The following is a 12980-nucleotide window of genomic DNA, read 5'->3' as shown; positions in this document are numbered from 1 at the left end:
GGAAAGCGTAACTAGACACTGGAATATAGGTCCATATCTTGAGAATGATAAAGCTTAAGATAAGACACTTAGAATCAAGGCAAAGCCAAGCAAATAAGAAGTTTGCACTTTGTACTTTAAAGAAATTAAGGCACTATCTCACAAAAATAATAACTTCCTCAAAATACATTTTTCATTTGCTTCTCAAGGCAATTCTGGAATTGAAAAAAAAAGGGACCTTTACTTATGAAAGACAGAAAAGATACAAAGATGGGAAATGTAGACCTCTCAATACACCTGTAGAGGGCAATAAGGAAATTAGTATTTTTCAAGTACTGGCAATATGGTAGTTTTAAAATGTGGTATTTAAAAAGTAGGGATTTTAAATACAGCATTTCATTTATGTCCCCAGAACTATCTTAAAGATTAGGATACTTATGCTCAGCGAGTTGGAAAACTTAAACTGTCTAAGATCAACAGAGTTCATTCATAGCAGCAGGACCAGGATTCAGGCCCAGGGGATCCTGGCTCCTACCCACTACAGAATAAAAAAAAAAGAAAGAAAGAAAAGAAAAGAAAGAAAAACGAATGTGGGATTACACCTCAAAGGCAGAGATTTAGGGGCACCTGGGTGGCTCAGTGGGTTAAGCCTCTGCCTTCAGCTCAGGTCATGATCTCAGGGTTCTGGGATCGAGTCCCGCATCGGGCTCTCTGCTCAGCAGGGAGTCTGCTGCTTCCTCCTCCCTCTCTCTCTCTCTCTCTCTCTCTCTGCCTACTTGTGATCTCTCTCTGTCAAATAAATAAATAAAATCTTTAAAAAAAAAAAAAGGCAGAGATTTAAAAAACACTGAAAAGTAAAAACCCACAAAAAGAACAAGACAAGGTGATAGAAAAATGACACCTCCAGACAAGATCTAGTACATACACAACACCAGATCAAGAGTGTGTTTTCAGCTCAAAGACACCTAGGCCCCAAGTCTGCACAGTATCCTCATACTGTTACGGTGTCTGTGCTTTGCTAAGTTGGTGTGTTAGTTACCTTGACTCATGTGCTTGGGGAGCCTCAGTACGAGTTTAAGCAACAGAAAGGGAGGAACTCACCGGCATGTGCTCACCTATAAACAATTAGCCATGATTAGCAACCTCCCTCCCTAGGTCTTCCTCCTGGAGCAAATGACTCTCTCCAGAGTGTCCAGGCCTCAAGTCTATTCTCCTTTATTTACCTCAAGTATCTATTTGATGTTGTTAGCAACAAGGATTCTAACTTTCATCTCACATATAACTATGATGACATCAAAAAGCCCTAAATGCCGAATTACAAAAAAAGACAATGGTTATAGTGCCACTGATTTATTACTATGAAAACAGGGATGTGGCCAAACATGTGAGGCATATAATAATAAGTAATTGAGCATATCAATGTGGGGTTTTAAGATTTTAGTGATTTTAAGATTTAGTGAATCATGCAACACAATTCACATTGAATATTTCATTTGTACTGTTGAGTGAAAGAAGCTTATTTTTTGTGTTGCTGGAACTTTTTTCTATAATGATATGACTTGGGTCCACAGTGGAAAAAAGAAGGGGCCAGGAACATTCCCCACATCCTCTGTCCTTTCCTACCATGTATTTTAAGAATAAAAGTCTAATTATAATCACATGCTGAGGAGGCAGCTTAATGTGAATGCAAAGTAACCAGGGGTCAAATGCCAGCTCCACTACTAGTTATTTCACCTTGGACATATTCCTTAAACTCTCTGTGCTAGCTTCCTATTCAGAAAAACAGGGATAGCTAATTATACAGTCATAATCATCAAGAGGATGATGATAATGATAAAAATTATTATAACAATGCCTACTATTTACTGAGCATTTACTATGTGCCATGCACTATACCAGGTACTTTCTCATTGAGTCCTCACAACAATCCTACCGTGTATTATTGGTTTCATTTTGCGGACACAGGCTCAGAGAGGTGATGTAATCGGTCCGAGGTCACACAGTAAGTCAGGGATGGAATGGAAATGGAAACCCAGATCTGTCACCAAAGACACAGGAGGCTGCTAGTGCGAAAGCCCCTAGGACAGGGCTGGTCCAGGAAGTATGCAATGTTTGCAGTTATTACTAAACATTTCCATAGTCAGCTACAGGCTCAAATCTGTCTCACTGATAAATCATGACCAGAGAATGTGCTATTTCAAGTACAGAAACATCACAGAATTGACCATTTTAACATGTCGAAACATGGTTTAGTTTTGACCACGTTTAAAAAATAGACACTTTAGGGTGCCTGGGTGGCTCAGTGGGTTAAGCCGCTGCCTTCGGCTCAGGTCATGATCTCAGGGTCCTGGGATCGAGTCCTGCATCGGGCTCTCTGCTCAGTGGGGAGCCTGCTTCCCTTCCTCTCTCTCTGCCTGCCTCTCTGCCTAATTGTGATCTCTCTCTGTCAAATAAATAAATAAAATCTTAAAAAAAAATAGACACTTTATATACCTCTCTGCCTTCTGCAACAGGAAGACACTGAACGTAATTTACTCTTCAACTGACGGATGCAAGTTCATTATGAAGACCATACATTACTCTACTGTGCAGTGATGGATAACAGCAGTACTGTGTAACTTTTGGGTCTTCCTGCTACAGTCATCTCCTCTGTCAGCTTTTCTACCCTCTTTCTAGATCACTGTTTATACTCTGCTGGAGAGAGAAGACCGCACAGACACCACCCAAATTATTACAAGTTCTCAGATACATAAAAAGTCAACAAGCTCCAAAAGAAATGCTAACAAACTCTTCTGTAGTGGCAAACTACATGTGTTAGTTAGCTAGAGTTTTTCAACAGTTAGTTTTCATGTGCTCTGAGGCCCCTTTCTTATTTTCTGGCTGTCCTCCAAATAGCTGACGTTGCCAGATGTCAGATTTCCGTGTAAGGGTGGTGTCATAAATATTTTTTTTAAACAAGCGTAATATTTTGCAAACCTCTTAGCCATCGATATATTATTAACACAACTCAAGGCTGGGCCGTGGTGAATATTATTTTCCTCCTCCTAGTACATGTTCTCAAATTCCATGTCACTCGCAGACTAAATATGTACCTCATTATCTGAAATGTCAGGGAAAGAATTAGCATAAGCTCTGTGGGATGTGAGAGAGACCCTGCCACACTGAGGAGTGAGCTTTGCGAGGTGAAAGAGTCAAAGCTTCTCCCTGAGAGCCTTTCAGCTGCACCAGAGAATGACTCAGAAGCAGGGGAGGGACTGACTCGGTGAATACTTTTGCTGTGAATACTTTTGCTGACTGACCTCTGACCCTGCTGGAAGGAGTGCGTAATGCTGTGGAGCACACACCCTGCGAGGGTGCCGGAGTCCAGGCCTGGTTGGAGTGCGGGACTTGTGTGGGACAGAGACCAGACCAGAGGTGTCCGGGCCCCCCTGGTTTACGTGGCACCTAGTGAATTTCATCCCCGTCTTCTCCACCCTGGACACCCTAGGAGAAGCAACTGTTAGTGCTCCTGTTGGGGCCATTGTAGCGCCCTGGACAGATATTTTGAAACTTAATCACAAATAGCTTATATAAGCTGTTCCACCAACTCCAGATGGAAGGAAGAAGAATGGCGGAGGAACTCTGAGCGCAGCTGGGTTTGTGAGAAAGCAGGGGAAAGAGCGGCCGGGGCAGCAGGATGTCAAGGACCTCAAGGAAGTCGGCTGTGGAAACACTATCTTCCTCGCTCGCTGGTGAATGCCAGCATTTCCGTTCTGCATTTGAGATATAAAGATCCTTAATTCTTCAAACTCTTTTAGAACACAGAACCCAAATGAGGAGAAAGATCTGGGTCTGTTTTGCTCACCAGCCTAGAGCGGGGCTCAGCATATTAACATGCTTTTAAATTTGGAGTGAGCAGGGGCACCTGGGTGGCTCAGTGAGTTAAAGCCTCTGCCTTCCGCTCAGGTCATGATCTCGGGGTCCTGGGATCGGGCCCCGCATCGGGCTCTCTACTCTGCAGGGAGCTGCTTCCTCCCCTCTCTCTCTCTGCTTGCTTCTCTGCCTACTTGTGATTTCTCTCTGTCAAATAAATAAAATCTTTAAAAAAAAAATTGGGGGTCAGCAAATCATTCATCAAACTTTCAAAAAACATATGAAACTGTTGTATCAAAACCTCTACTTCCACATATCTAAAATGAAATTCACCATCTCTTCTCCACACAGGGTTTGACCTTCCAGCTTGTGTAAAGGTGTCCTCTAAGCCTTCCGGAAGGCTCCTGTGGGCTTCTTCATCCTCTAGAGCCGACAGTAATGCTAATAGCAACAGCTACCGTTTGAGAATCTACCATGTGCCAGACACGAGCTAGAAGCTTAAATCGCCGCTGCATTGCAAGGTAGACAGGAAGGCTCTAAAGCCTGGGTGCCCAGGTTCAAATCCCAGTGCCACCCCCGGGTAGTAGAGCTAAAATCTCTCAAGAATACCAGAACTCGGGGCGCCTGGGTGGCTCAGTTGGTTAAGCGGCTGCCTTCGGCTCGGGTCATGATCCCAGCGTCCTGGGATCGAGTCCCATATCGGGCTCCTTGCTCCGCAGGGAGCCTGCTTCTCCGTCTGACTCTGCCTTCCACTCTGTCTGCCTGTGCTCGCTCTCGCTTGCTCTCTCTGACAAATAAATAAAATCTTTAAAAAAAAAAAAAAAAGAATACCAGAACTCAGGTCTGTTTAACTCCAGTGACCGTGTGTTTGCTTTGTTTTGTTTTTACTACAAGCTACCCTTCTCTTAAACCTCACTGGGTTCTCCCTTCAAAATCTTCTAAACTTCCATTGTTCCTCTTTGGTTCTCTGACATTTTCTTTTTCTTTCTTTTTTTTTAAAGATTTTATTTATTTATTTGACAGACAGGTCACAAGTAGACAGAAAGGCAGGCAGAGAGAGAGGGAAGCAGGCTCCCTGCTAAACAGACAGCCCGATGAGGGGCTCGATCCCAGGACCCTGGGATCATGACCTGAGCCAAAGGCAGAGGCTTTAACCCACTGAGCCACCCAGGTGCCCCACTCTCTCCGACATTTTCTTATAACATTTTTCCAACAGCAAAATTGAAAGAATTTCACACACAAGACCTAGAGTCTACCATTCACATCTCAAAGCTTGTCATCACACAACCTCTCCCTTTATCCATTTAGCAAGCTCTGTTGTTTTTTGACACACTGCAATATTTATTTTATTTTTGATGCTTTTCAAAATAAACCACAGACTTTACCATACAGCACTTAGGCATATGTATCTTAACGAGGGTCATTATCTGTTTACATTTTGTTCTTGTTGTTGTTTTTAAGAGTCATTTTCCTCTTTTCTCCCCACTAACCTGTCCATGAACCTGGTTAATCTTTTAAACGGTTGATTTTTACATTTTTCACCAGGTTTTCCCATTTTCTATAATTCACTCAGATATTTAGCAAATATTTATCAAGCCTTATGGACTCAATCAAATTCTGATGCCGGCTGAACCCACTCTTCTTTAAATATTTATTCTCTAATCCTGTTGGTGGCTGACAGGAGCATTCAACTCTCTTCTATTGTCCTAAACAGATCAACTCCTATTCCAAAGTATCTACCCCACCTAGGGAAAAATAAAACCCTGGAGATAACTTGACCATTCATCTCAGGAGGAGATACGCAGGCTTATCTTTCAGTTAGACAGCAAGAGAAAAAGAGAGACAAAGAGATTCTTAAATCTATAGTGACATTTTTTTAGTGACTCAAGGATATTTTAGCACTTTCTACAACTTACACCTGTGGCAGCTGCCTCTTAATACAGTGTAACTCCTACGATGTACCAAAGAACATTCAAGATACAGTTCCTGCCCCCCAGAAGCTTAGAATAGTCCCCACTATTTTCCCAAAACATGTTCTCTCGCTCTCAAATAAATCTTTTCTTTTTTAAATGAAATCTTTCCATTTGCCACAACATGGATGGAGCTAGACAGTGTTATGCTAAGTGAAATAAGTCAGAGAAAACAAATACTGTATGATTTCACTCATGCGGAATTTAAGAAACAAAACAAATGAACACAATGGGGGAATAAAGGCAAACCAAGAAACAGACTCTTCACTGTAGAGAACTGATGGTTACAGGGTGTGGGGTTGGGTGACACAGGTGATGGGGACTGAGGAGGGCACTTGTGATGAGCACGGGGTATTCTACGCAAGTGACAAATCACTAAAGTCTACACCTGAAACCAATATCGCACTGTATGCTAACAAGCTGGAATTTAAATAAACTTAGGGGGAAAATGTGGTACACCCATACAACGGAATATCATTCAGCCTTAAAAAGGAATTCGGTCTGACACATGCTAGAACACCAATGAACCCTGAAGACATTATGCTAAGTCACAAAAAGGCAAATATTGTGTGATTTCACCTACATGGTGTGCCAAGAACAAACTCGAAGAAACAGAAATTAGAATGGTCGTTCCCAAGGACAGGAGAGAGGGAGAAACGGGTCTAGAGTTTCAGTGTGGGGAGATGAGGAACTTCCAGAGCCAGTTGGTGGCGATGGCTGCCCAGCAATGCGAATGTGGGGCGTGCCGCAGGTCTGCACACTTCACGTGGGTAAAAACGGTATCTTTTATGTTACATATATTTACCACAGTAAACAAGGGGTTTTTAAAATGTATGTCATTCAAGCAAGAGGACGTGAAGGAAGGCCTGGGGAACTTCAGTCATGTTTAATGAGCAACGTATCTACAAGTCTGGACATACTTAATGAAATCTCCCAAGATACAAATTATAAACTTTTACCCTGATAGATACTGATATTATGCAGCTTAAAAAGTCATTTCCAAAGGAGTCATTGGAGAGAAGAGCTGAGCTTGGTACAGATGGAGGACACTGAGGTATAAATAATGTGCTAGATGTCTTGCATTTCCCTCCTGGGCCTGTCCTCCACCTTCCTCTGCCCTGCTCCCTTCAACGGTGCCCTTCAGAGCCCACAAGAACTGCATCAAGGTGCCCTCTTGCCTCTGGCTTCCAGTTGGGTTCAGCCAACAGAGGGTATGGCAGAAGAGCTGATGGGAGAAGGACGGTAAGGCTGGAGTGTTTATTCCCCTGCTTCCTTCCTTGCTATCCATTGGCTCCTGGCTCCCTGCCCCTTCAGGCCTGGGGTGGCTCTCCTGCTAGCCTGGGGTAGTTATATACCCCAAAACTGTCCATTCCATTCTAAGTTGGACTTCCTCAAATGACCCAGCTTAAGCATGCCTTCCATATTCTGCCAGGCCCCTGATGAGTATGTGCCCGAAAAGATTTTTCAGCATTTCTGAGAACGTCTGCATGAAAAAAAATGGGGACAAAGAATACAGAAAACTATAAAAATGAGTTTCCTAAACCTACCATTGTAAATCCAGGTGAGGGATAAGAGCTAGAGATGTAAATTTTGAAGGCTTCAAAAAATATTGATGAAGATACTGATGCCTGCATTACTCCACTAAAAAAAAAAAAAAAATCGCCCCACTTTTGATGGAGTTGGTGCAGGGGGCCCAAACTCTAAATTCTCATTTCAAAACTCTGAGCCATCTGTTTTACTACCAGGAAAGTAGGATGCCATGTACAAAAGGTTTGGAAACTTGTTCTTTGAAAAAGCGCTGGTGACACTTCCAATATTCTTCCTAATATTTCCCAGTTCATAGTAGAAGTCTACATTCTGGGATTCTAGAACAAAATTTCCGAAGGGGTTTCCTTAACAAAGGCCTCCTGTTTCTCCTTCCTTGTTTGCTCCTGCAGATGGGGAGCCCTGGCTCCCACCAGCACCTCTCTGCCTACCTGACAGGAGTGGGGCAGGGGATCTTCATTGTGAGGACTCTCCAGTATAGTTTCCTTCAAAGGAATATCCTTTCATGAATATGTGGAATTGACTTTCCTGAAAAAATTACTTTTTGGGAATGGGAATCCATTTTATAAATGTCAAGTCCTAGCAATGAGAAATAATATCTAACTTCAAAAAGCAAGTGTGTGGTTCTCTTATTCCTGACAATACAGGGCTAAAAAGAATAGTCTCTCTGCTTTAGTTGTGAGGGGATCAGAGGTGTCAGAAAATGAAGTTTAAATCTGTTCAGGAAGGAAATGAGAGAAGCTAGGAAAATAGCATTTTCTTTTCTGGTTTATGTCACTGGAGATCATTTTGGACAGAAGGTCAATAGTCACTGCTAGGTGATTACTCAGAGAACCAGCAACGAATGAGGAGGAAAAGTAAAATACATCTTGATCATGGCGTCCCCCATGGGGCTGAGTAGCATAGCATAGACAGAGGTCAACATGTCCTCCTACAACAGAATCTTCTGCCTTCTGCTCTTCTGATGACAACAGCACTGACTTGCTTTACCCAAGTAGTACTTGGGTAAAACAGGCTATATGGCATGTTGGATTCTTAGGGGAAAAAATGAAAAGCCTGCTCTGAATCAGGGTGATCAGTGCTCGCTTCGGCAGCACATATACTGAATCAGGGTGATCAGAGTAACGAAGGCAGAAAAGGAATTTTCTATCATAAACTGTCTTACAATTTATATTACATTTTGCTCATTTCAAATTGGTCCCCCGTTGGAAGGCAGCAACCTTGGCAGATGGACAGGATATAGACCAGACTTTCTGCCAATCACGGTCCACCACAGCATTTAAACCAAACACTTCTCACCTAAAACAAAGTTGTAGCTACTTTTAAAAAAATATGCTCATCTATCTCTACATCAGTTTTGTCTTTTTAACAAAACTGCACCGGAGGAGGAAGGTCCCAAGGTTAACATTTCATCTACCAAGTTTGAAGATATTTCCATTAAGATATTATTTTCAAATAGGTCAACCTACGCGTTCCTGGAGTACTCTCTCAGGTGCCCATTCCTTAAACCACACATGAATCTCAATTATGGGTGGATATTTAAGAATTACTGACTCATAAGTAAATACATTGGACATGTCTGAGCTAAGCAGCTGAGCAATACATTAAAATTCACAGCTCCACTGTGCTGTGCATGTAAGAAATGCCCAGATAATACATCTGACAGCAGTTGCAGACCTGCAGATGAAGATGAAACTGTAAAATGAAACTTTTGGGTGAGGCTGCAGATAACAAGAAGCACCATGAACATGCGAGAACAGGCAGTTTTAAGGACAGTATCCAGGGAACGCCAAGAAAATGTATTAACCCAGTGTTCCAAACAGTGAGGGTAAATGTTACAGAGATCTGCAAGGTAGGCATCTTGTTTCTTTCCCCGATCTGTTTCAAGTACAAGCTAATCTTTTGCTGAAGACAAAGACTTAAAAAGACATGAGGAGTTTCTCAGCCTACTTTATAAAATATTCTTGGTATTTTCAAAGGAAGGGTAAGAAAAGGAATTCTAAAAACAGAAAATTCCGAGGAAAAAAATACAGGGAAAAGAAAGGAGTTAAAAGTACCTGAGGATGGGTGACTTAGCTCATTTCAAAGAGCACCACCAGTCAAACACCAGGGAAAACAGACATGCAGCTTTATACAAACAAGTAACGAAAACTAATACTTGTCATTTATAGAAGCTAAAGCCACTAAATTTGAAAGGAAAATGTATATATGGAATCTTCTGGTACTGTCTATTTAAGACGAACCTGAGAGTAACACCAAGACACAGCAAACCCAATGAATGGCTGATTCCTTAATGTCGATGAGAAGGATTTAATGTTCTAAATCAGGATGTTCAAACCTTAAATTCAAGGTTCCTCTCGTGTGATAAGATATCTGACAGGAGAGGAGGGGACTAAAGTAGGATATGTAAAGAAAATAATGTATCTAAATGGAAACCTTGAATCTGGGAGTAACCAGTTACAAATAGGAGCCTGGATAAGATAAATGGAGAATGAAACAGATGGGAGATTTATATTACAGACTCCCATGAAAGATAACAAAGATGACATTTTAATAAGAAGGTTACAAAATTGCTACAGAAACTAACAGTAGTGTCTGGTAGTTGATACAAGCTGGAATGCTAATTCCCTAAGAAATAGAAAAGGCATACAATCTCAGGGCAATTGATTAACTATGTCCTATCTTTTTCTGGGCCTTCTGGGCAGCTAACATGTCTGATCATTATGATTCCTGCCAAAAGAAATAAAGGGCATGGGGCGTCTGGGTAGCTCAGTGGGTTAAAGCCTCTGCCTTCAGCTCAGATCATGATCCCAGGGTCCTGGCATCGGGCCCCGCCTGGGGCTCTCTGCTCGGTGGAAAGCCTGCTTCCTCCCCTCTCTCTCTGCCTGCTTCTCTGCCTACTTGTGATCTCTGCCTGTCAAATATATAAATAAAATCTTAAAAAAAAAAAAAAAAAAAAGGAAATGAAGGGCATGGTCCAGAACTTTGTTTCAGTTGTGCATACCATTTTGTTTTGCCCCTTCCTTTTTTAAAGTCATGAATAAGTGAGTTTTATCAAATGCTTTTTCTGTATCTACTGAGATAATCATGTTTTTTCTTCTTCCATTAATGTTGCAAATCACATTGATTTTTTCAAATGCCAAATCACCCTTGCATTCTTGGAATAAAACCTATTTGCTTATGATGTATTCTTCTTCTTATTTTTTAGTAATCTCTACACCCAACCTGGGGCTCAAGCTCACGAACCCAGTATCAAGAATAGCACACTCCTCAAACTGAGTCAGCCAGGTGCCCTTAATGTTATTTTTATATGGTGCAAATTTCAATTTGCTACTATTTTGTTGAAGATTTTACACCTGTGTTCCTAAGGGATTAGTGTATAATCTTCTTTTCTTTAAATGTCCTTGTTAGATTTTGGGTATATGGGACAGGCTAGCCACATGAAGAATGGGGAAGTGTTCCTTTCTCTATTTTCTGAAAAAGTCTATGTAAGACTGGTATTGTTTCAAACTTAAAAATTTGATAGAATTCAGGGCGCCTGGGTGGCTCAGTGGGTTAAGCCGCTGCCTTCGGCTCAGGTCATGATCTCAGGATCCTGAAATCGAGGCCCGAATCGGGCTCTGTGCTCAGCAGGGAGCCTGCTTCCTCCTCTCTCTCTGCCTGCCTCTCTGCCTGCTTGCAATCTCTCTCTGTCAAATAAATAAATAAAATCTTTAAAAAAAAAATTTTATAGAATTCATCAGTAAAATAACCTGGGCCTATAAAACTTCAAGGAAGGGTTTTTCATTATATTTAATACTATTAGCAGATATAGGGCTATTCAAATTTTCCATTTCTTCTTGTCTCCATATTGGTAAGTTGTGTTTTTCAAGAAATGGTTCTACTTAATCCAGGTTATCAAATTTGCTGACATACAGTTGTTCATAATATTCCTTTTTAACCTTTTAATATCTGCACGATCTGTAATGATATCAGAAATTTTTGTTCTCTCTCCATTTTCCTTAGTCTTGCTAGGAGGCTACCAATTTTGGGGATCGTCTCAAAGAATCAAGTTTTGGCACTGTTAAATGTCTTTATTGTTTGTTTTCTGTTTCACTGATTTCTTCTTCTATTATATTTGTTATTCCCCTGCTTCAACCTTAGGTTTAATTTATCTTTTTCTCATTCCTGTGAATGAGAAATGTCCTGTGAACTTAGACAACAGATGTTAAATCCTTCTTCTTTTTTTTTTTAATATAAGCATCTGAAGCTATGAATTTCCCGCTAAACACTGCTTTAGCTGCATCCCACTGATTCTGATATGATGCGTTCACTTTCATTAAACCAAAAAGACTTCCTAATTTCCCATGTGATTTCTTCTTTTAACTAGGGGGTTATTTAGAAGCCCACTGTTCACTTTCCAAAGACTCCATATGTCCACCAATCTGTTATTCATTTCCAGTTTAATTCTGCTGTGGTCAGGAAATGTACTTTGTATTATTTTAAACTCAGTGAGGTGTTTTATGGCCCAGCATATGGTCTATCTTTGTGAGTGCTCTATGTGTACTTCAGTAGTTGTTGAGAATAGTGTTCTATAAATGTCCGTTATGTTAAGGTGACTGATGGTGGCATTCAGATCATAAATATCCTTGTTGATTTTTATTTACTTGCTCTGTCAATATGGAGAAAGAGGTATTAAACCCCTCTTAAAGGAATTTTTCTCTTTAATTCTGTTGGTTTTGCTTCATGTATTTTGAAGTTCTGTTATTAGCACATTTAGAATGGCTCAGTCATTTTGATGACTTGACCCTTTTATCATAACAATATGTCCCTCTTTATCTTGTTAATACTCCTTACCTTGAAGTCCACTTTCTCAGACGTCAGTATAGTCATACCTGCTTTTTATTATTTACATGGTTTACCTTTTTCTATTTTTTTTCACAACATATCTAATGCCTTTATATTTAAAGCACATCTCTTTTTTCCTTCACCTTTATGAAGATATAATTGACATATAACATTGTGTAAGTTTAAGGTACACGATGTGATGATTTGATATATGTATATATTGCAAAATGATTACCACAATAAGATTAGTTAAGATGTCCATCACCTCACAATATTAATTTTTTTTTGCAGTAAGAACATTTAAAATCTCTTTTAGCGATTTTCAAGTATATGATACAGTGTTAACTGTAGTCACCATGCCTATCTATATTAGATCCCCAGAAGTTATTCATTTTATAACTGAAAGTTTGTACTCTTTGACCAACATCCTCCCATTTCTTCCACCCTTCAGCCCCTGAGAACCATCATTCTACTCTCTGTTTCTATGAGTTTGGCTTTTTTTAGATTCCACATGTAAGTGAGCTCACACAGTATTTGTCTTTCTCTGAATTATTTCTAAAATACCTCTCTTTCAAACAGTTGACATTAAGTCTGAGCACTTACACTTTTAGATTTTTTTTTAATTTTTTTTATTTATTTCTTTTCAGTGTAACAGAATTGTTTATGCACCACTCCCAGTGCTCCATGCAATACATGCCCTCCATAATACCCACCATCTGGCTACTCCGACCTCCCACCCCCCCGCCCCTTCAAAACCCTCAGATTGTTTTCCACTTATTTGTGGAGCACTTCACTTTTAAATTAAAA

The 12980-nt window shown here is 40.5% G+C and overlaps 1 protein-coding gene across 1 annotated transcript in view; it reads right to left on the bottom strand.

The window, feature by feature from the left end:
* LOC101682266 (dynamin binding protein) overlaps positions 1-12980 on the bottom strand; it is a 104759-nt gene that overhangs the window by 72226 nt on the left and 19553 nt on the right. The gene's annotated exons all lie outside the window — the stretch shown is intronic.

Source organism: Mustela putorius, unplaced genomic scaffold (assembly GCF_011764305.1).
Source record: "Mustela putorius furo isolate JIRA1106 unplaced genomic scaffold, ASM1176430v1.1 tig00003909_pilon_pilon_pilon, whole genome shotgun sequence".
In the NCBI taxonomy this organism is placed as follows: Eukaryota; Metazoa; Chordata; class Mammalia; order Carnivora; family Mustelidae; genus Mustela; species Mustela putorius.
The sequence above is the reverse complement of the archived record's forward strand: the minus strand, read 5'-3'. Positions and strand labels throughout refer to the sequence as shown.